The sequence below is a fragment of the Lissotriton helveticus genome, chromosome 7 (genome assembly GCF_964261635.1).
Source record: "Lissotriton helveticus chromosome 7, aLisHel1.1, whole genome shotgun sequence".
Taxonomy (NCBI): Eukaryota; Metazoa; Chordata; class Amphibia; order Caudata; family Salamandridae; genus Lissotriton; species Lissotriton helveticus.
In genome coordinates, this window is record NC_136068.1 from 1,609,374,359 (window position 1) to 1,609,399,159 (window position 24,801).

General features: G+C 43.5%; 1 protein-coding gene and 1 long non-coding RNA gene across 2 annotated transcripts in view; one reads left to right on the top strand and one right to left on the bottom strand.

Annotated features, from left to right (window-relative positions):
• The window catches only part of LOC144770588 (voltage-gated potassium channel KCNC1-like), a 1,394,341-nt gene that overhangs the window by 807,935 nt on the left and 561,605 nt on the right, over positions 1-24,801 (bottom strand). Inside the window, exon 2 of the transcript XR_013598944.1 lies at positions 17,154-17,239. The gene's annotated coding sequence lies outside the window, so the exon portion shown is untranslated. The remainder of the gene's footprint in view (positions 1-17,153; positions 17,240-24,801) is intronic.
• LOC144770589 (uncharacterized) overlaps positions 1-24,801 on the top strand; it is a 244,735-nt gene that overhangs the window by 147,086 nt on the left and 72,848 nt on the right. The gene's annotated exons all lie outside the window — the stretch shown is intronic.

A 24,801-nucleotide genomic window follows, 5' to 3' on the forward strand; every position in this document is an offset into this window, starting at 1 on the left:
CTCGATCATAGTGCTCCTCAACATCTGCGAAATTTTTGGGCGGGTCTCTGGGTATAATATCAACTGGTCCAAGTCTGTCTTGTTTGTCCTCAAGGGTCCTCCGCCGCAGCTCCCGGACGGATTGCCCATTGAAAATTACAGAAGAACCCTTTAAATATTTAGGGATCTGGGTGAAACCTAATCAAGATGCCTTCTTCCGCCATAATCTGGAACCCCCTCTTGAACGCTTCCGTACTGATGTAAAGCAGTGGCATACCCTGCCCCTGACCCTTCTGGGTAAAGCGGCTTTATATAAAATGATGACACTGCCTCGACTGCTCTATATCCTCGAAAATACCCCATTTATTGTCCCCCCCAAATATTTTAAGTCAATTGATGCACTAGTCTCGGGCCTACTCTGGGGAGATAAACCGGCACGCATATCCCAACATAAATTGATTAGGAGCTGGTACGATGGTGGGGTTGCCCTCCCAGATATTCAGTTATATTATTGGGCGGGTCAGTTAAAGATCATAAACCAGTGGCTGCACGCCCCCCAGGCAGAGCCAGCGTTTAAGGCAGATAGGTATGACCTAGGCGAGGCTGGTGTGCTTGCTGCACTCTTTGATAAACGAGGCACCTCAGCCTTGATTGGCCCAACAGCTCACACAGGTAATATGTGGCTCAGGCCCGTCTTACACCGTGTGTACTACACTAGGGTCACTCTACACACGATTGGGGGAGCCACGCACAAATACTGTCTACGCGGGTGCGGGGAGGAAGGGACGTTCTTTCACACCATCTGGGAATGCCCCCGAGTGGCCACGTATTGGGCTAAGGTCATGAGGACTATGTCGCAAGTGGTGAAGGACTCGGTAGTCCCGGAAACACGACGGTGCCTATTAAACATCTGGGAACCAAATGATCTAACTCACTCCTCACAGGATTCGATAACATTAGGTATAATGTATGCTAAAAGAAACATAGCCAAATTCTGGGGATCCCCTGAGATGCCAGCGGTCACGGATTGGTGTTGCGATCTCGACTTTGCAATGTTGGCAGAGAGGACAGTATACCTGAACCGGAAATGTCCACGAAAATGGGTCAGACTCTGGGGTGCATGGAATGAATACAGGGGGTATTTATGCGAACCACCGATGTTAGATAGCGAGGATGACTCTGAGTGAAGAAGGAGTGGGCATGGGGAGCTTATGCAATGTACCGGGTAAACTTCATTGTAACATTTGTAATTATTCCTGTCAAGTGTATTTACAGGGCTCGAGTTGGGGGTACCACGCGGGTGGACGGCGTCCCCCCACTTATTTTAAGGGGTCTTACCGGGTGGACGTCCCCCCCCCCCCTGCTAAACAGCTGGACTTCACTGTTTGGTCTCTCTCTGGTGTCGTGTATTTCTATAGGTTCTGAATCGATCCCCCTATTCCTGACCCTATTCTGGTTAAACTAACTAGCTAGTTAACTGACAGTCAGCCCATGAGGCAAGAAAACCCCCATGATGCAGATACCGTTATCTGACGCAGTCACACTACGGCACAGGAACGTGTTATCTGATTAGGTCATAACGCTTGAGATCTAATTAGACAAGCGACATTCCTCCAGCCCCTGATAAGGCATACGACGTTCTCATAACAAATCAAACCTATGACAACCTGGATAATCCGTGCGGCCATTGTTTTGATTTCACAGAGAACTTTTGCAAAAGAATGTGCTAACGAGCAAGTCGTATGACATCTTTATTGACGTACCTATGTCCATCCTTACGTCAATCTCGGCACCTTTAAGGTATAAATATTGCCGACCTTGCCCTATGCAAACACACGCGTGGTGACAAGACGGAGCAGCCACACTTGCCGAAGCCGAGAGCAGAAGCAGACCCCGCTGGCAGCAGCCCCGCCTTCCTGACGCGCCGAGAGACGCGCTGCTATCTCAAGCCGAGAGACCCAGCACTGGCGTTTCTGGGCAGCCCTCGCAGGCAGCCTGGAATATCGAGAGCAGAGAAAGAGATACTATTCCTCATTCATCCTAACTTCCAGGTACAGAACTGAATAACCCCTCACAGAGAATTCTTTAGTTATTCACTTGGCAAAAACAAACTTAACTTAAACTGTAACTTTCTATTCCCGCCCACGCATTAGACTTAGGTCAGGTACACGGGGTAGGCGTATTTAGAAACACCAGTTGAGTACGTTTAGTCAAATGTATATGTGTATGTAAATATATTTTAATCATTTTAAACATCATATGGCTCAGAAACCATATCAATGTTTTTACAGTATTATTTTATACTATTGCTTTTAATGTATGCACTTTACTTAACTATAAGTATTGCAATAATATCGATCCATTTCTCTTGTACGAGAAAAGAGACTGATCAATAAATAACACCTTTTTATTGAACACGCCCGTCTCTTCCTTTTCTCTACATTCTGATGAGACTAAGAATGCACGTACTGACTGAGTAAAATAATTGCCTTGTGCTCACACGACTCTTGAGATTGACTCTTGATTAGGGGAGAGCAAAGTTGTCATGTTCTATGGTTGTCAGAAACTAAATCCCTTCTTGTCTAATCAGGAGAGGTAATTCTTTCCTGAACATTCGAGAAAGTTTCTAGCGAACTCTGAGCTTAGCTGGCAAACCCAAAAATTAAGTCTAGTATCGACAGTAGTAGACCTAGTTAACGTCTGGTCTAGGCCTTTACTGCCGTAGGTACTATTCCAATGCGCAGAGCCTATTGGGAAGATAGGAACTACACTACATGGCGCCCAACGCGTTTGGAAAGGGCGATAAAACTAACGTAAGACATTTAGAGTAACTCAGTCGTGCTTTCTCACTCAGACCCCTTTTCCCAAATACTCCAAAGACGTCTGGAGTGGGTGAAAGGTTATATCCTCCAAAACCTCGCAGGAGGGAACTCCTATGTATGGTTCTTGGTCAAGTCAACGTTGAAGGATAAACAGTTCCAAAATATTGTGCATCTAATCTTTGTTCCACAAAGAAACCTGATCTGCAAATAGACATAATACCATCCTGTCTGTAAAATGGGAGACAGTGATGAAGAAAGAGAGGCAGTTAGATTAGCTACTGAACTCACAGATGCTGATGCTACCATGCAAGCAGCAGACCCGAATATAACACTCATTCCGGTCATTAAAAGGAGATCTATAACCTTAAAACTTATAGAAAATGGACTGACACCTAGAGGTGGCACAGTCATATTCGTAATTGAGGCACACGAATATCGGCAGACAGAGGTATACTATACATGGATACATTTTCCAGCAGCAAATGCTGTAACAAAGTACTTCCACTATTACAAAATAGAGGTTCCACCCGACATTTACACTCCTTTCGAGGAGGTGGAAGTACCACTCAAATTCCAAGAGCATTTGCTCTTATTTGATGGCGCCCTAATACATAACAATCACATTACAAGGCTCGGTCCTTTAGGTAGACCAGGAGCAACGTGGCCGGTCTTAGCCGGATACACACCACATCCAGACATCGAAAGAATGCCTGCAGCAGAGCTGTTAATACAGCTAAAACAACTACTAAAAATTCATAGACAATTAGTTCAGTATGTAATGCGGACTTCAACAATTCAGCCAGCGATTAAACTTCCACAGCTGACCCCTCACCAGGGGAACACAAATAAAATTACACCACAGAACATCCAATCCTGCCTAGGTAAAGTTCCAGCTAAACGGGAACAAATACCATTCTGGTTGGCACAGAAAATCACCCAAATAGAGGCGGTGTTTCCTGACACCACCCCATTAGAAAAACACAGGATTCTGACTATATGTCTCCCAATGGGAATCGCACCACACATTGAGGACTGTGACACTTGGGGTACAGTCTTTGCTTCCATCTACACAAAAACGCACGGTGTCCCATCCATTTCGGTGATACCAGATGTGCTAAAACAAATTCAAGATGAATACGGTCCAGAACCTGCTTTAACTCTTGGTATGAAATTACTGAAAGACTTCAAGCAGGTCTCAGCTATATTACTAGCCAACATAAAAGGTGAAGCAGCAAACGTGGCGATCCGCCAGAGGTTAAAAGAGACAGATATAGCAGACCAACCAGCTGAAATTGCCAGGATCATAGAAAAATCCTATGAAGAACTAGGCAGAGACTAATAGTCTAGGTGGAATACCAGTAAAACCGCAACTGACTACAAGTCCAGAAAAAATATTTTTTAATAATAATAATTCACCAAAAAAGAACTGGGATGGAAACAAACAATCCAATCCTAAAGAAAAGAAATTCCAGTCCCGAGGAAGGTCTCCTAGGCGAAGAGAGAAATCTCCAAACCAAAGACAGAGGTCACCGCAGAGTGACCCCTCGGGGAATAGATATAACCTTAGAAATAGGGATAATATTAAAAAACCTGATAGATATCAAGACATTGATACACGTCCCTCTCAATCTTTTCAGAATTCGTCGCAGAAATCGGAAAGAAGAGGACGATCAGAAGAGCACGCCAAGTCCAAAGACAAGGAACCTCCTCAGCTAAAAAAGAAATTACAATTTCCAAAAAAGAAGGTAGCCAGTATCAAGGTAGTTAAAAATGCCGAGAATACTGAGGACACAACTGAAAAACGGAGAGTGGGCTCAGACAATTCTAGAGAGCGCAGCAGAGGTGAGCATAGCTCGCAAAGTCCTTATGAATCATCTGAAGACAGTGGACACGAATGAATACCTTCAAGTGGAAACTGCAGACACCAGAGTTAGCAAGCCCTACAAGATATACGAGATAACATTACGTATAGAGGGAGATAAGACTAGGAAAATAAGGGGACTATTTTGGGATAACCTCTCCAAAGGCTATGACATCCTTCTAGCTGAAAAAGACTGGCCACCAGAGTTTGTCAGGGAGTGCCCTCATGGCGAAGAAGTAATTATGCCTGCCTTCTCGAATCAAATTCCGATTCATAAAAAATATACACTTGCTAGAAAGTGGGCAGTGGCCTTAGCACCTGCTTTATATAAAAATCATGTAGGATGGGAAGAGGATTCTCCTCCTCACAAAATCCAGTTAAAATCACAACCTACTGCACAAAGGCAGTACCCAATTAAGCAAGAAGCTAAAAAACAAGTAAATGAAATACTAGATCAGCTAGAATACCAGGGGGTGATTGAAACTTGCACCTCACAAATGAACAATCCTTTGTTTCCGGTCGCCAAACCAGACAACTCATATCGTCTAGTTTTGGATTACCGACACCTTAACACATGTTGCAAAACTTTTGCAGTGCAAAACTCACACAGTGCTGCACTAATGAATAACATAGTGCGCAAAAAATACAAAACAACCTTGGACATCTCCAATGGATTCTTTTGTCAAAACATAGCACCAGAGAGCAGATATTTAACTGCATTCTCAGTAAATGGCACTCAAAAACAATTCTGTCGGTTAGCCCAGGGGTACAAGAACAGCCCGGGGGTATTCTCAGCGAGAGTAACAGAATTACTACAACTATATGATGATGAAGCATTATCTTATGTCGATGACATTTACTTAACAGATGATGACTTGGAGACTCACTTGAAAAGAGTGAACACCATAATACTTGGTTTCGCTGCAGAGGGTTACAAATTTAACTTTAAAAAGTCCAGAATTGCCCATCTGACAGTCCTATTCTTAGGATATGAGTTATCAAGTGAAGGCAAAAGCCTGGCAGACAATTTCCTAGAGAAATGTGCCGTAATCCAAGCTCCTAAAACACTAAAAAACCTACAGTCAATTCTAGGCTTCCTAAATTTCGGAAGAACATACATTGCAAATTACGCAGAAAGGGTCAAACCCCTTTATGATCTAATTAAACCAGACTTTAAAAGATCCAATCGGACTCAAACACACACAGAAATTTTGAGATCCTTACAAACAGACATGCTAATTAAAACAAAATTAGAAACACGTGATAACACACGCAACCTTGTGATCCGAGTCATCCCAGGGAGATGCGGATTCACATACCTGACCTCTAATGAGGGAGAAACGGTACCAATTGCATTCAAATCACACATGTACACAGAAGCTGAACAGAAATTCAGTAATACAGAAAAAATAATTCGTACAGTTCAAACCGCAATAGCTAGAGAAAAAGACATGGCTGACGGTAGACATATCACAGTCAGAACAGCAGAATCAGCCTTTGAGGCACTAACAACACCGTGTAATTTACCAACAACAACATTGAATCCGGAATGGATACAATGGGTGAACTCAATCACAACGGACAAAGTATACTACTACTTTGATCCAGAACTAGAAGAATTAAAAAATCTAAAATATGAAAAGACGTATCCTCTGCCAATCGACATTCTGCCTCTACGACATTACGCCTGTGTAATCTATACAGACGGACATGCTCAACCCTCCGTTTGGGGAGAACAAGCATACAACCCCACATGTGAGATTACAAAAGAAGTGTGGCGCGGAGGTATATTAAAACCTCTATTAACAAAATCACACTCAGTAGAAACTAATTCAGAACAACAAACTGAAATAATAGCATTGAAAATGGCGCTAGATAATGCGGATCGCGAATTCCCGACACTTATAGTGTCAGATTCATATTACTGCGTCAAATCATATAACAGCGATTTGCAGACATGGATTCAGAACGGTTACAAAGATGACACAGATGCACCAATAAAGCAGAGACTGCTCTGGGAACAAGTAGCTCTTTTGAAAAAAGAACTACCAAAGACTCACGTGACTCACTCACTGAGTCATCAACGTGATGGCGTTCACGTTGTAGGGAATTCATTGGCTGAAACAGCCGCAGCGGCAGCCACTAAATCGGCTCCCGTAGTTCGAAAAAAGCGTACATTAAAATATATTGACGGTGAAACATTGCTGGCGGTAAAAACGTCATTAAAAGGCGACTGCTCAGCGTTACCGATCAACTATCCACTCAATTTTACATACATAATCGATGCAAACTCCGTCCCTTTTGCTCGAATCCCTGGAGTGGGGGATAGAGTGATTCCAAACATGGACAGGAGAAACTTGTTAATCGCAGACGCACACATGGGCGAGGGTCTCAGACACCTTAAATTAAAAGATTCTCTGGAAGAATTACAATCACGGTACTGGTGGCCAGGCATGAGCCTGCACTACACCATGTTTGTAAAAAACTGCCCAAACTGCAACAGAGATCGCAGTGGGGAGAGAAGCAGTTTAATACCTCGTCGTATCAAGGCAGATAATATTACCAGCAAAAAGAATGGCTTGCGATTAACATATACAGGCTAGTTTCCACTTATAATGTAGATCCTCAGCACTCGGCTGACGTCCGGACTATTATACAAGATTTGCGAGTCTAAATGGCATATACGCTAAGAGCATGCTACGTTCGACCATTGTTTTCACTCAGGCAATCCAGCCTGGGGGGGAAACATGGCCAAATGAGCACAGCCCAGCGGGAATCTTCTCACTTCCTTCCTGAGGGTACGGGATGGTGTAAAGAAAAAACCAAGGCAGAAAGCAATCTATAATGGAAAGGATATTAGGTTCGGGAGCTGGGTGGGTCAAACATCTAATAAGTGTCCAACGTAGTCTAAATAACTTGCCAAGAAATTCTCTGAAGGGATTCAGTCCGTACGAATTATTATTCGGAACTAGGATGTTGATCTCTGACCTTGATAGTCAGACTTCAGTGGTAATAGAAAAAACCTTTGATGTCAAAGACCGTTTGGCTATTTTGCAGGACTTAAACAAAACAAGAAAAGACCTGAGCAACATACAGTTGAAACAACAGCCAACGACCACTGAAGAATCACCACCTGTCCCAGCAAGACCTGTCTGGATTCCAAAAGTCGGGGATCTAGTCAGGGAGAAGATCGCGGTAAAGAAGGAATTTGGGCCTTCTTACAGAAAAGCAGTTCCTGTCTTGTCTGTCAACGGGACAAGATCAGTTGTACTACCGCCACTTGCTGGAAAAAAGGAGAACCGAGTTGTATCCATCGACCTGGTAAAGCCACAACATGTGGCCGATAACAAACAGTAGGCCAAGTGGACTCCCAATAAGTAGCAGAACACCAAGGTTTGCTACCAGTACAGAGGTCCTAACAAAGAGGCTCATCACATTCGAAACGCCTACAGAAGAACAACAAGGACTATGCAACAATGCAATAGAACTCAGACCTCTGAAAACCCAAATAAAGACATTTAGCAGAGACACACCAATCTATACTGAAGTACCAAGTGAAAATGCAAGAAACAAAAATCCTGAACCAATTGGAACAATTGACAGAACTGCATCCGGTTACTTCATCAACTTCGATGATTCCTCTGACGGCTTCAGTGAATCAAAGACACAGCCATCATCAAAATCCTTTAAAGACAAAGCTAAGGAACTTTTGAAACATCTGAAAGAAACATATCTGATTTCTCCATGGATTGAATTTTGGGTGGGTTTTGGTGCATTTATCCTCATACTTTGGCTCATCATGGTATTTACTTTGGGACGCTTCATTGAGGGAAAATATGCTAAAATGGACACAGCAAGTCAGAACATCAACTTGGTCCTCAAACCACACACATCTTCACACGTCGAGAAAAGAGAACTTTCTCCAGAACTTTCTTCAGCCAACTTCACAGCCAATCCGATACCTGGTGGGGTAGCCTGGGACAACACTGACTATGAAATTTATGGTCCGGTCGAGATCCTGAAATATCCACACCAAATCAAGATCTCTTTGAGTGACTTTGCAAAACCAAACTCATTTGCTGATGATTGGGACTTCGAAAGTATTAACAACATGATGTCTGACTTAGTAATGTCTGCTAAATTTACAAAACATGATTATTTGCAAGGTTCTACAAATTATGATAGTATGTATTGCTATAACCATTATGGTAACCATTTCTTGCATAAATCTGCACAACCTAGAAATGTTTTAAATTATAATCAATGGGAACATTGTGCTACACCTCCAAAAGGGAGCTCAAGAACCATTTATGACAAATATTCATATTTTTCAGGTTTTAACACAAGTAATGCTGAAACATTTTATTTTTAATTGTCAAACAAGACAGGGATGAAAACCATGATAACCAACACAAAATTGATATATTCAGATTCATTCTTTGAAAAAATGAATACCTTTGGATTTGATTATTGGGACAAAAATGTTGATTTGAAAAGTGTTTGGGGTACAAAAGATTGGCAAGTACAGGGTTTAGAAGCTTTGTTTAGAGCCTGCATGATCCCAGAACAAATGATATTTTTAAATGACACTGTTCAACAAACCACCTGTCTTGGCCTAGCCAAAATCAAAGATTTAAATAAACCGTCTATTCCAAAGCCAACAATGTTTAGCAATAGCTCTGATACAGATGAAGAAATAGACATAAACCATATACTTAACCAAAACAGAACACATCCTGATTGGAAACAATGGTTGATCTGGCCCACAGATACAAATAACTGTCAAGATAGATTCCTGAATAAAACACAGGGTTTCAAAATGACCAGGCCAGACCCAAGATATCCCCAAAGACATCACCCAGGGATAATAACAACCTACAGTGTGGGCAAATTATGCCTTCAATGGCTACAGACTTCCACACTGCCTGAAATTAAGCAACACCTAACTTTACTTACTGATGGTGCTGACTTGCGTGATTTCATACTGGGACCACGCAAACAGCGTCAAAAGCGTTTCATAGCAGCCTCTGTATATGCAGCATACAATGAGGCCTGGAAGGTTACTCAAATTGAGACAGCAGAAAGAATACGGGAAATTGACCGTATCAATTTGGAAAAATCATTATCTGTAGTGGACAATGGGTTAATGACTCTGTCCTCCAGAATTTTTTCATTGGACAGCATTGTGTCTTCAGCAATCGATATATTATCGCAAGACTTACTGTTATTACAACATGGTCAGTCACAATTGCGTTCTATTGTACAGCTTGGCTGGACGTTACAAAATCTGCGTTCAGGCTATGTGCCTTGGCGTTTAATCAACACAACGTCACTATTCCAAATCTTTAACCTTACTGATAGACAAATCGGTATGGCGCAAAAGGGTGCTGATTATACAATCTTGAGCATTGAAAAACTAGAAAGATTACCAATGACAATGTCAGAACGACCTGTCAGTGAATGGATAATACACGGAATCATAAATATTCCAATCTCAACCTTCAGGTTTCAATACTGCCAAAAATATATACAGGCTGGCATGTACGAGAAATTGGGAAAGGGGTACCTTAAAACAACTTGGAACCTGCCCTATTCACATGCATGTGTCAGTAATAAAGGACAGAAAGTGTTTCTTAGTGGCAACAATTGTGCTATGTCACTAAGCGGCACGCTTCTGTGTAACGGTATTAGTTTGCACGGAGCCTGTGAAGGGAATTCATACAACCTTTCATGTCACCAGCAAGGCGCACCTGCAACTGAAATAGAACCATTCTTTCAAAGACTCTATAATGGGAGTTACATTCTTATTGTAGACCGCAGATGTTGTAGTCTTAGGCCCGGGACTCCTTATCTAGTCACTACGACGGCGAAGGTCAAGTGCTGTGGACGTTCTTTGTTCCCCAGCTCCTTTCCAGACAGGGAGGCAAGGGCATGGCCCAATTTGAAAATTACTTCTATTCGAATAGATACTTTAAGCAGAATGAAAACAGTGCTTCTACAGACGCCTACAAGGCTCACGTCATCAAAAGAAACGTATGATCTACAAGTCGCAAGGACGACTGCAGAGATACATACATTATTATCAACTAATTCCCCCGTACATTTCGCGGAAATCCTGAGCGAAATCTTAAATATTTCTGATACCAATGGGATCTCAGGGGTATTTAAGACAGTATTTTCGATGGCATTAACAGCATTCAAAGCCATACTGGGTATTTTTCCAGATTTCGTCCATTCGATTTTTGGCGGACTTCCCCTGATCCTGGGACTAATTGCAGGAATCCTATTCTTAGTCCTTATTTTTCGTTATGGCAACCCATGTCACAGATCAAACTCTCGCGACAATGGAAGATACGATCCTAGCCATTGGATACCGGGACCGGATATCAAAAATCCTGGGACTCTCCCGGCTTAGAGACCTGAACATGACTTGGTTTCTATCATTTCGACCAATGTGGCAAAGGTGTGTTTTACCTGTACTAAGGTGTCTGCTATGCGGAGAAGAATGCGTGTTAGACACCTGTCTGACGCTACAATCGGATGCGCCAGTGGATGCAGATACACTGTTGGTTCCTACCAAGGTTCACGCTTTGTGCTGCCCTCAAAGGCTGCCAATCCTGATGACGGCATTCCTGGAATCTTCACCACTGCGATTGAAGAGTAGTGAAGTTCAAGATGAAAGCAACATCGAACAGGTACGACCTTCTGTCAGCAATGCGAATCAGAATGTCAATGGAGACAATCATGCGCACGAATGCATGGTTACCCCTATTTCCGACTTAGTGGAACTTTCCCATGAAGCTGTTGACAGTTTTTTCGAAAGCCTGAATGATATGATGTTCTCTCCAGAACAGAAATAGAGACTTTTGAGTAAACTCGCACACGGCGTTCCCTGAATTCGGCCTTCAACTTTAAAAATAAAGTTACATGAACAATTTCACTCCAGCTCACGGACAGCAATATTTTTCAGCAAGCCCCTTAAAATATTTTTCTATATATTTTTTTCCCGGGACACTGATCTTCTGCTTAAAGTAAGAAACTATTCCTAGAGAACTAAAATTTCTATTTTTAGATACTTTATAGACTTTAGCTGCCCGCTGGTATGTTCACAAATATTTTATTATGTGATGAAATGGTCTCGAACTTCCTTTCTGTATAGCCATATTGAGAGCCATTTCATGTGTATTTCTCATATACCAATAAGCAATAATGCATAAAAATGCGTGTTTACTTTTGCATTTAATTCATAGCTTAAGTGCATACAATATATATGACTGCAATTTTTCAGTATATTTGAAAATTTCGAAATGCATTTATGTATTTTGGGGTGGTAAGGTATACACTATACTCTATAGTATGTTGTACTATGTTATACTATGCATAGATTAGTAGATATGACCATAGTTAGCGTGGAGTGGGTGTCGTGTATTTCTATAGGTTCTGAATCGATCCCCCTATTCCTGACCCTATTCTGGTTAAACTAACTAGCTAGTTAACTGACAGTCAGCCCATGAGGCAAGAAAACCCCCATGATGCAGATACCGTTATCTGACGCAGTCACACTACGGCACAGGAACGTGTTATCTGATTAGGTCATAACGCTTGAGATCTAATTAGACAAGCGACATTCCTCCAGCCCCTGATAAGGCATACGACGTTCTCATAACAAATCAAACCTATGACAACCTGGATAATCCGTGCGGCCATTGTTTTGATTTCACAGAGAACTTTTGCAAAAGAATGTGCTAACGAGCAAGTCGTATGACATCTTTATTGACGTACCTATGTCCATCCTTACGTCAATCTCGGCACCTTTAAGGTATAAATATTGCCGACCTTGCCCTATGCAAACACACGCGTGGTGACAAGACGGAGCAGCCACACTTGCCGAAGCCGAGAGCAGAAGCAGACCTCGCTGGCAGCAGCCCCGCCTTCCTGACGCGCCGAGAGACGCGCTGCTATCTCAAGCCGAGAGACCCAGCACCGGCGTTTCTGGGCAGCCCTCGCAGGCAGCCTGGAATATCGAGAGCAGAGAAAGAGATACTATTCCTCATTCATCCTAACTTCCAGGTACAGAACTGAATAACCCCTCACAGAGAATTCTTTAGTTATTCACTTGGCAAAAACAAACTTAACTTAAACTGTAACTTTCTATTCCCGCCCACGCATTAGACTTAGGTCAGGTACACGGGGTAGGCGTATTTAGAAACACCAGTTGAGTACGTTTAGTCAAATGTATATGTGTATGTAAATATATTTTAATCATTTTAAACATCATATGGCTCAGAAACCATATCAATGTTTTTACAGTATTATTTTATACTATTGCTTTTAATGTATGCACTTTACTTAACTATAAGTATTGCAATAATATCGATCCATTTCTCTTGTACGAGAAAAGAGACTGATCAATAAATAACACCTTTTTATTGAACACGCCCGTCTCTTCCTTTTCTCTACATTCTGATGAGACTAAGAATGCACGTACTGACTGAGTAAAATAATTGCCTTGTGCTCACACGACTCTTGAGATTGACTCTTGATTAGGGGAGAGCAAAGTTGTCATGTTCTATGGTTGTCAGAAACTAAATCCCTTCTTGTCTAATCAGGAGAGGTAATTCTTTCCTGAACATTCGAGAAAGTTTCTAGCGAACTCTGATCTTAGCTGGCAAACCCAAAAATTAAGTCTAGTATCGACAGTAGTAGACCTAGTTAACGTCTGGTCTAGGCCTTTACTGCCGTAGGTACTATTCCAATGCGTAGAGCCTATTGGGAAGATAGGAACTACACTACACTGGGACGAGATCGGAGCTAACCGTGAGCTCCGATCTTGTCCCAGAGAGGACGCAGGCGGGCACATTCCACGAGCAGATGGGCATTTGAAGGAGGTGGGGCAGTGTGTAAGAACTGCACATTGTGGACAATCGAGGGGGGGTGAGATGTGCAGACGGTGGACGCAAGAAGCCGCCGGCTGAGCAACAGATACAGGACCGGAGAAGTTAGAAGAATAGAGAGAAGCGGAGGGGGGAGGTGGGGGTGGAGATATACGGGGGGGAAACTAGGGTTAGGGGAGACAGAAACAGAAGACTGGGGAATGGCAGAGTCCCGTTCTATTCAGTGCAAGGAAGCTGCGAAGGTGTTCTGGGGAAGGGGCGGAGGGCATTTAAGTTAGGGATGTGACATCTCGCCTCCCTATGTTCATGCGATCACTGGCACAGCATGGCTGCGCTCATTGGCGTGAGGTGGGGCGGTGTGGGGAGGGGGTGGTTCTATCGGGTTTGGAAACACACGGGGAGGCAATTAGCTCAATTTTGCAAAACACCTTTCGTGACGTCACTTCCTGTCGTGACGTCATTTCCGGTGACAGCGTCCCCCCACTTATTTTTTTAGGACTTGTGCCCTGTGTATTTATGATTGAATACTTTACTTATCGTTCTCTACGTATGCACCCTATGACTACTTTATGCCTTGTATTCGCTCAATAAAAGAATAAAAATTGTTTAAAAAAAAATACTCTCATATCAACATAGAAAAATGTCCTACATACATGATATATCAATAAAGGATCTACAACAGTATCCTCCGGGTGTGTTGTTATAAGTACAGGAGGCGGCCCTGTTTGAGAGGTATGAGTCCTCCTGGTTACTTTCCTTTAGCTTTTAATGGCCTTGTGGGGGTGTACGTACCACACTTTGTTACACCGATGAGTTGGGACCTTCCATATGGGCCTGATAATTAATTGGTAAAGGTCTTCCTCAAGCCTTAAGTGGAGGACACAACCACTGGCGTAACGAACAGTGAGGGGGCCTCCCTGCACGGTATTTAGAGGGGCCCCCTCCGGGCTTAATCAGGAGCTCTCCGGCCACAGTGCAGTGCCGGGGGGACCCCTTGGAGGTAGAGCCCCCCCCGCACCGCGGGGGCTATGTGGACCTGTGTTACGCCCCTGGACACAACATATAAAACGAGTGAAAAAGAAAGAAATGTGTGTCACATTTTGAAAATGGGAAAACCTCTTGCTTATGTGCATCTTAGTAATCAGACTTTTAGCTCTAAAGGTAACAAACCGTATGTTAAGGGATCATATGTGCAGAGCATCAACATCTATGTCTCCCTTTAGAAGTTGGCATTTTCCTGTCTTAAGCTTTCTGAGGCTTCTAAGTGTTCCCAGCTTCCCGGGCCTGTTAATTACTCCCCCATCTGAATGAATTTTGGGCCCAAACAGTGAACAATAGGACCTTGGTTTAGCTGGGAGAGGGTCATTCTGCCAGGATGGGAGGGGCAGAGATGTTCCCTGCCCCACTTACATGTCAAAGTTGTACCTTTAGCACACTCACAAAGGAACCTGGCACCAGCCTTTTGTCACACTACACCTCTTGTTGGGCTGGGAAAGAAGGGGGGAAGGAAGGAACTTTCTAGTACCATTTGTGGGCGTGCACTAGAAGTTTCCGCCACTTCTATGGGCGACAACAGGTATAAACATTGGACCTCATGTGCCGCTAATCAGTACACGTCTGGAACTGTGGAAGACTTCAGGAGGACTTCATTGTACTTCAAGTACTGCCCTGCTGCTTGAGCCCTGGCTTGTTTCTCAGGGGACTGCCCTGCTCCATAAGACCTGCTTTGTTTCTCAGAGGACTGCTCTGCTGCTACCATAGGACTGCCCTGATGCTTGAGGTGTGCCTTGCTCTTTAGAGAACTGCCCTGCTTGATTGACGCCTGCCTTGCTGCTTGAAGGAGAGTGGACCATCTCCTTGAACCCAGGGCTACCAGAGCGACTCCAAGTTTCAGTTAGCTGAGCTACATGGACAAACAGGTTCCAGAGGCCTCTCAGCAACTGCCCTGGTGACCTGCTGCAACTGGCCTAGCCTGGCCCTGCAACTGGCCCTGCAAATAGACCTGCCTGATGCCGGCTGGTTCCTGATCTCCAAGCGGTGCTCCACAGCTCCTGGACATTTGGCTGGCATCAGCTAAACTTCTCCTGAAGTTTTTAAATATGTGGGCTGGAATTTGAAAAGGTACCCTTTTCAGCAGGACTAACTGCTTCCTGTATACAACAAGGACTCCATTGCGGTCGGCTTGAACTTGGGACTTTGTCCTAGTCCAGCGTGACCAGAGCCACATAGTTAGAGCTTTCTGCTTCTTGTCACAATTTTTACTTAAACTTTTTAAATTGCATTTCTCCGGTTCTACTGATTAGAAATATGTTGGTTTGGTCTCATTTAATTTATTGAATTTTAATAACATTTTCTAAATTGGTGTGCAATATCTCTTGTGTTGTTGTACAGAAGAGAAGGTGCACCAAATCAAAGTCAATTTACTCCAAATGTATACGGAAAATATCTTTATTGTCGTAGAAAGTAAGAATTGGACATCCGCCAACACATTTCGTTCCACAGCTGGAACTTCATCAGGGCTGAAAACACATATACAAAAACAACACTCAAGTCACACTGAACACAACAGAGACACTAATATACATTAAAAAGTACAAACATAATCGATGACAATTACTGAACGACCCAAGACTAAAGACTTCGACACCGCATATATGAAACATCATAAGGTACAGAACAATACTTTATACATTTAAACATTTAAAACGTGTCACATTGATTTTACACTTAACACACAATGTCTTTTTATATAGAAAAACAGATAGTTAGTTGTCCTTCAATTATGTACAACATAAATCTTGTAGAAAGTGCACTATACATATATACATGTTATAATTTGATTAAGAGAAGAACAAAGAGAAAAAAAGAAAAGAAAAAGAAAAGGGAAGGGAAGACGCAGGAATGGAGAGACACACGTCCAGGAGGGACGCGGTGAAAAACAGCAATAGCAAAAAACTAAGATTCCAAAATAGACGTGCCTATAGATATGTGAATTGCACTGTGATTTGATAAACATCCAAAACCAAAAGTGATCAACCCAAACAGGCCATAATTCTCACCTTACCTATTTAAATCAAGGCAAGGTCTGCCCACGTATGCGGACCAGGGATGTCTTAAGAGGTATATGTAAAAGACATCTAGAGATCTAGTGAAGAGAATAGTAGGTTGTTAGTTTTCCCTTATAAATGGGAGGTGGGGGATGGTGCCTATCCAGTAATTAAGCACCCAAATTTGCACCCGAAAGACCTCAGACCCAAAGGGATCTTAGGACATTGTCTTACCTCAATTACAATTATAATGCAATTGTACGTTTTACAACTTCAATCAGTACCCCACAATCACGGTAACTTTTGTAGCGTCCAGTATCCTAATAGGAAGGGGATATATGTTCTCATTAGACGCTTATGGCACAGTGTAAATCATAAGTCAATGAATAGATAAACACTCAGTCTCATTAAACAAAAATCAAATATCAAAAGAGGCGTTCAAGAGTGCCACATGCGCTCAATAGCAATACTTCCAGTGCACAGTTATACTGGTACATTTGACAAGGCTTACAAATCCTCAGAACCAAGGGATCTTAGGACGTCATCTTACCTCAATGGCAATTGTAATGCAATTGTTCGTTGTACAACTTCGTTCAACACCCCACCATCATGGTAACCTTTGCAGCGGCCAGTGTCCTAATGGGAAGGGGACATGTGTTCTCATTAGAAGCTTGCAATACAGTGTAAATCATAAGTAAATAAATAAATACTCATTATCATTAATCAAAAGTGGTTTTAAATGTTAATCAAATATTAGTTTCAGACATAAACATGGCAAATATTTTTTTACAAGGCCAATAAATCTTGCATAGGTGAGATCTACTGGCTTTGCAAATGCTTGTTTCTTTTCCTTCCCACCTGCCCAAACTTGGATAACCAGTATCCCACTGCCCTTTTCCTCTCCTTCTCCCACCCCCTGCCATGGCCTCAGTCTCCTGTTTTCCTATTATGCTGAATTTCTTATTCAATTTCAACCCTTACTGTGCGTTATGTGGGGGGCACTTGCTTGTGGGGGTGAGAGGGTTTTCATCGTTGTCGAAATTTTGCGCAGGGTGAATGGGATTTGACAACACCTGAGTTGTACCCTCTCCCTCTCTGCTTTGATCTATGGTTGACTGGAGTGCTTCTAGAATGCGCCCCCATTCATCCAGGTCTCATTCTGCATTTTCAGATTTGCGTACCATTTTCAAGCGACATTCTTCAGCCACGCCCTATTCTCGCATGTCTGCCCTCCATTTGTCTATGCTGAGGGGTGTATTGTGGGTTCAATGCATTGCAATGCGATGCTTGGCCACAACTTGGCCCAGAAGTGCAAATCTGTGTCTCATGCGTGCCCCCTTTTTGGCACTGGCAATACTCCCAGTAGACACTGCTTAATGGAGGCCTTCACACGTACCGATGTGGCAGTGCGGAGCGCCTGGTTCACTTGCTGTCAATACGCGGAGAGGCGGACACACCTCTAAGTCATATGGAGGAATGTGGCTGGGTCCATACAGATTTGATTCGATTTGATTTGGTTTGATTTTACATTTTATAAAGCGCAGTGCATGCCCAAGGGCGTCTTGGCGCTTAAATAGCCTGGAAGCTATAGTAACAACTAAATCTTAATTTGAATGGCTAATTAGTTTTTAAACAGCCAAGTTTTCAGCTGACTTCTGAACAACATCAAGGAGTTGCTGTTTTTAATCTGTAAGGGAAGGGAGTTCCATATCTTAGCCGTGCCAACGACAAAACTCCTCCCCCCCCAGCGTAGCTGCCTGTAACTTGGAACTACCATTAAGTGTGCCTATGCTGATCTTAGGTTTCTGAGAGGAGCATATTTCCTAAGGTGTCTTCTAAGATAAAGGGGTCCTTTCCCCTGTAATGCTTTAAATGCAAGACACTGAGACTTGAATATAATTCTCTTCCCCACCGGCAGCCAGTGGAGATCCTTCAGTCGATTGGTTATTGGTTCATGTTTAGGGATATCCAGAATTAACCTTGCCGCTGCATTCTGCATTTGTTGGAGTCTAAGCAGGAGCTGTGCTTGAAGTCCTATATATAGAGCGTTTCCGTAGTCCAGCCGCGATATAGCTAATACTGTTACCACCGTTTTTAAAGCATCCACAGGAATAAATGGACGGATCTTCCTAATGATTTTTAGGATACCCCAAAAGGTGGAGGTAAGTTTGTTAATTTGACTTTCGAAGTTCTTTGGTCAAATATGACCCCCAGGTTTCTCACCTTTGAAACTGGTACTGGGCAATCGGCCAATTCGGCCGGCCACCACTTTGGGGACCAAAAGGAGGTATTGTTGCCTAGTATCAAAACCTCTGTCTTATCGTTATTCAGTTTGAGGCAATTCTTCTGCATCCAGGTGTTAATCTGCAGCATACAAATATTGAAACGCTCAGCCGTCTCCTCAACATTCTTTGATACAGAGATCACCACCTGTGTATCATCGGCATATGATATAACCGAGAAGCCGCATTGTCTAATAATTTCTGCCAGCGGGGCCACGTAAATATTAAAAAGTGTGAGACTCAGAGATGAGCCCTAAAGGCACCCCACATGGCAGCTCAAAAGATTTGGAGATCCTACCATCCATTTCTACCGAGAACGATCTATTCGTGAAGTCAGTAACTTAATGGCACTGCCTTGAAAACCCAATTCAACAAGTCTATTGATCAAAATTTGGTGGTTGACCGTGTCGAAGGCCGCCGATAGATCTAATAGGATCAAGGCGGCCTTCTTTCCCTCATCCAGAGTTTTTCTTAATTCTTTTGCTGCCATCACCAAGGCGGTCTCGATTCCATGACCTTCCTTGAACCCATACTGGGAATGATCCAGTAATTCACCCTCTGCGATAAAGGACATGATCTGCCTGTTAATCAGCTTTTCCAACACTTTAGCACAGAAAGGAATCCTAGATATTGGCCTATAGCTTTTTGGTTCTATCGGGTCCATATTAGCCTTCTTTAATAATGGCCGAACCGAAGCCATTTTCCATGAATCAGGGAAAATGCCTGACTGAGTTATTTCTAAGAAGACTGGTCTAAGTTGTTCTCTAATTAGCTCTGGACATAAATGAAAGATTTTTGGAGGGCAGGGATCTGACGGAGCCCCTGCCTTTGTTGTCTTTACTACTTGTACGGTCTGTTCTTCTGTTGGTAGGAGAAAGGAGAAGGTTGAAACAATGGCTGAGGAGTGAAAACCCGGCGTTTTTACCTCCACCGGTTTATTTATGCTATCTTTGAATGTTTTGTACACTTCCTCCACTTTGTTGGTAAAGAATTCTCAAGTATATTGCAGAATTCAGGGTTTTCTATCTTTTGTAGATTTTCAGGAAGTTTAGCTAATTTTTTCACTGTATTAAAAAGCTCCTTACTGGAGTTTTTTCGGATTCTAGGATATTTTGAGTTAAATAATTACTTTTCTCCCTGACAATGATTTTTTTATAATCAGATAGACTAGTTGCATAATCTCTTTTCCTTGCCTCTGAGTAATCAGTTCTCCAAAGTCTTTCAAATCTTCTGCATACTTTTTTCTGTTCTCTGAGTTTGTCCGTGAACCAAGGCTCCGATGGCCTCTTCCTTTTTGATTGTAGCCTTTTTTTAGGGACAGTTAGGTCTACCGCTGCTTTGATCCAGGAGTTTACTTTGTTGACCATGTTGTTAACACCTAAATCTCAAATTGGTTTGGTTGTTTTTAGCTGAGTCTGAAAGTTTGTAGAATTAATTTTACTCCAGTCCTGGTATACGACTGTACCAGGAGCAGTTAAAGGTGTTATTAGTTGCTGGGTGTCCCGTATTATGAATATAATGGCTTTGTGGTCTGTCCAAGTCACTGGGGTAATTTCCAATACTTTTATCCTGTTGTTAGAAGTAAATATTCCATCGAATATATGTCCTGCCTTGTGAGTTCCTTGTTTAACCAGCTGTCTCAAGGAACAGTTAGCCATTACATCAATAAATGTGGTGATATTATTGTCATCTATCATTTCCAGATGGTGATTAAAATCTCCCAAGACTGTATAGTCAGAGCTGTTTACACTATCCTCTAAAAAAGGACTGATATTTTCCAGCAGCAAAGCTTGGGCTTTAGGTGGGCGATATAAAAGAAGCCCTTTAAAAGTATAGTTGTTATTAATTTTTATATGGAAAGGCAGAGTTTCACAGTCAGGCGAGCTATTGCTCATACCTCCCGTTATTCTCAAACCTTCTCTTGCGATGATTGCAAGTCCCCCTCCCTCTTGTTCGTTCTGTCTTCTCTGATCATTCTATAGTGGGTGGGGAGCGCAAAATGAAGGTCCGGGTCAGAGGCTGCGTCCGCCCATGTCTCCGTTATAAAGGCAATATCTAATTGATGAATCTCTATCAACTCCGCTAACTCATCCCCGTGCTTCACCAATGAACGTGCATTAATTAGTACTGCTTTAACCCCGGTGTCCACCTTCCTGTCCAACTTAGTCTTTTTAGTGTGAGTATTAAAATTGCCCTGTAGTTCATAGCTAAGCCGTATGTTGCAATTATCGCAGATTTTGGGTTCTTTCCTTAAGTCAAGGGCTGCATAGCAACAGATTTTTGATCTTTTTTCCAGCGTTAGCAGTTCCTCTCGAGTATACACTATCGGGTTCTGTGCAGTTGTTATAAAATGACCAGGGGTTTGGGCGCTAGGCGCGAGTCCAGCGCGGACGGGCGCAGACGGGCTTGCCTTAGGCGCGCCTTCGGCACGCCCGCTGCTCGTTCGCGCTATTGCCATTTTTATCCCCCTGCCTGAAAGACTAGCCCGCTCACCCGACTCCACCCAAAATGGCGGTACCGCGGCTCAGAGCTGCCCCTGGGACTGGAAAAGCCCTTCAAGGCGTCGCCTCAGCTTCTATTCCGGTAAGTGCAAATTTGGCAAATTGGCAAGTTGTTATAACATTTTAAAACATCCACGAGTTTAAAACATTTCAAGTAAAGTTAGTTAAATGCCTAGACTTGCAAAACGGTCTCTCCCGGCTCACGCCTCAGGAGAACTGTAAGGCTATGGGGCAGGTGGCGGATCTCCCAGGGAAATCGTTGAGGCGTCAAATAGGCACAGTGTAAAAAGTAGAATTGAGTATGTTTGAATCTGCCAATAATAGCTACTTTGCGGACCTGTACGAACGCTCTTTTCCATTCGCCCTCTGAAAGTGGAGTTGGTAGGTCCGCTTCCCACCTGTCTTTAACTGCAGATGTCTCTACATACAGTCTGCCTTTGGGGCTTCATATAAACATGAGATTAACCCTCTAGTGGAGCCCGGGTCGAGCAGGGCCAAATTGTGGGACTCTGCCAGTTGGTCAGGAAACAAAGTCCACACATCGCGAACCGTGCGTGCTATTTTTGCATATGGCAAGAACTGGCCATCTGGTACTTGGAACCATTCTTTTGTCCCATCAAACGTTAAAAAGACCTCAGTTGCATACAAGTATCCAGCTGTCAGGCATCTCCCTTCGTAACACTTTGAGATATCCATAACCGTTTGGATTTTGAAAAAACCCTGCAGCCACTGTAGGGGAAGCGTATTGGAGTACAGACTCTTTGAATGACCAGGGTGACTGCTTGTTACCATGCCTCTGCTACCTGTCGGACCACGTGTAGGCAGTCTCCAGGGATCTGGGAGCCCATCATGGGTATCTTGGGATTTTGATTCCATTGCTTCGATCTGCTGTTGTGTAGCATTTTAGAATCCAAGCGTAATTTACCGATTCATGTCCTTATACAGGTATTAATCACATTGCGCTTATATAGACATAGAAATCATACCCATATTTATACATAACCCATCCAGTCCAAATACAGGCATGGCTACTTCCACTAGTTCCAAAAAGCCACAAAGATTTCTTGAAAAACTCTGCTTCAGCAGTTAGTGACATCCCCTTACTTGAATATTGTGGTGTGGCTCACTGGTTAGAGGCGGCAGACCCGGAAGCAGAGGACGGCCTGGGACCAGGGTTCAATTCCCGACGCGGCAGGGTCGTGGACCAGGGTCAGCGGACTCGATAATTCTCGCTTCGGTGCCTACTCTAACCAGGGATCACACTCGGCAACTCTGGGCATTAGCTTGCCTCATCTCCACAACGGCCCCCCACATACACCGGGGATGCCTGGTTTCACCTTGGAGATACCCAGCAGGGATCATCTCACAGGGAAAGCCAGGACGGGTTCCCCAGTGGTCTACAGCGCTGGGACGCCCCATTGCTGGGGTAGCCATGCGCTTTACAAGACAACATAACATAACATAACATATTGATTCGTCCAAGAAATCATGGAGTTTTTTCAAAGAACTACCATTCCCTTGGGGTTCTTTGGTGACGTTATCATGTCCGACTTTACGTCAAACTAGGCACCTTACAGTATTATTTTATAATACTCTTCTTACTCTACGCATTATACTTTGTAACCAGTATTACGATTGTAGCAGTTCACTTTACTTGCTTGAGAAAGAATACTGTTCAATAAAACCTTTTATTGAAAACGCCCGTCTCTCTATTTCTCTGCCCCTCTGAAGAAACGAAGCATACACGATTGACTGAGTGAAATATTTATCTATTGTTTCCACGACTCTGAAGATCAGTTTTATTCTTGGGGAAACAAAGTTGTCATGTTTATGCGGTTGTCAGAAACTAATCCCTTCTTGTTTATTCGAGAACGTTTCTAGTGACCTCTGAGCTAGCTGGCACTCACAATTAAGTCTAATATATTCGATAGAGACCTAGTTGACCTAAGTCCTACGTCTAATCTATAGGATATGTTATTCCAATGCGCAGAGAGAGCCTATTGGGAATATAGGAACTACACTACATGCACCCAACGTTTGGTAAGGCATTAATTTAACGCTAGATTCTAGAGTAACTCAGTCGTGCTTTTCACAGAGACCCCTTTTACCCATAAAATACTTCAATAGACATCTGGAGTGGGTAAAAGGATAAAATATCCGCCATTACGGAGCAGGGCGAAAATCCTATGTATTAGTTTTTTGGTTTGATTCAACGTTGAAGGATACAGCGTTCCAAAATATAATGCACTTTATCTTTGTTTCCATGAAACTTGCTCTGCAAACTTTCATTAAACAATGTCGAATAACGGCAACAATAACGCAACCGGTGGAGCTGCAGCTGCAGCCCAACCAGGTTTAGACATTACCGATTTCCAAGAAACCGACCCGGATACTATATTCACCCCGGAAAACCTAAGGAAAATCATCACTATAAAGCTTATAACAAATGGCCTATCACCTCGGGGTGGTAGGGTAATTTTCATCATAGAGGCACAAGGATATCGGCAGACAGAGGTATTCTATTCATGGATAATCTTCCCGGAAGCAAATGCAGTATCGCATGTGTTTCACTTCTACAAAAAAGAGGATAATCCAACGGAATACGTTCCTTTCGAGGACATTGAAATTCCACTAACTTACCAATCAATCGATCAATCATTGAATTTATAGAGCACGCTACTTACCCGTAAGGGTCTCAAGGCTCTGGGGGCAGGGGGTGCTGTTACTGCTCGAAGAGCCAGATCTTGAGGAGTTTTCTGAAGGTGAGCAGGTTTTGGGTCTTCCGTAGGTGGGTGGGGAGGGTGTTCCAGGTCTTGGTGGCGAGGAAGGAGAAGGATCTGGCGAGGGTGAGGCTGGCTGAGCGGAGCTGGCGGGTGGGGATGTAGAAGCTGAGTTTGTTGTTGAGGTAGGCTGGTCCGGTGTTGTGGAGGGCTTTGTGTGCATGGGTGAGTAGCCTGAAGGTGATCCTCTTTTTGACGGGGAGCCAGTGTAGGTTTCTCAGGTGGGGGGTGATGTGGCTGCGGCGCGGGATCTTGAGGATCAGTCTGGCGGAGGCGTTTTGGATGTGTTGTAGTCGTCACAGGAGTTTGGCCGGGATCCCTGCGTAGAGTGCGTTGCAGTAGTCTAGCCTGCTGCTGACAAGGGCCTGGGTCACAGTTTCGGTGGAGATCCACTTGTAGATCCTGTGGAGCATGCAGAGGGTGTTGTAGCAGGAGGAGGAGACTGAGTTGACCTTCTTTGACGTGGAGAGGGAGGAGACGAGGATGAATCCCAGGTTGCGTGCGTGGTCCCTGGGCGTCGGTGCTGTTCTTAGTGTGGTGGGCCACCAGGACTCGTCCCAGGCAGAGGGGGTGGGCCTCAGGATGAGGACCTCCGTCTTGTCCGAGTTCAGCTTCAGCCGGCTGCTCCTCATCCA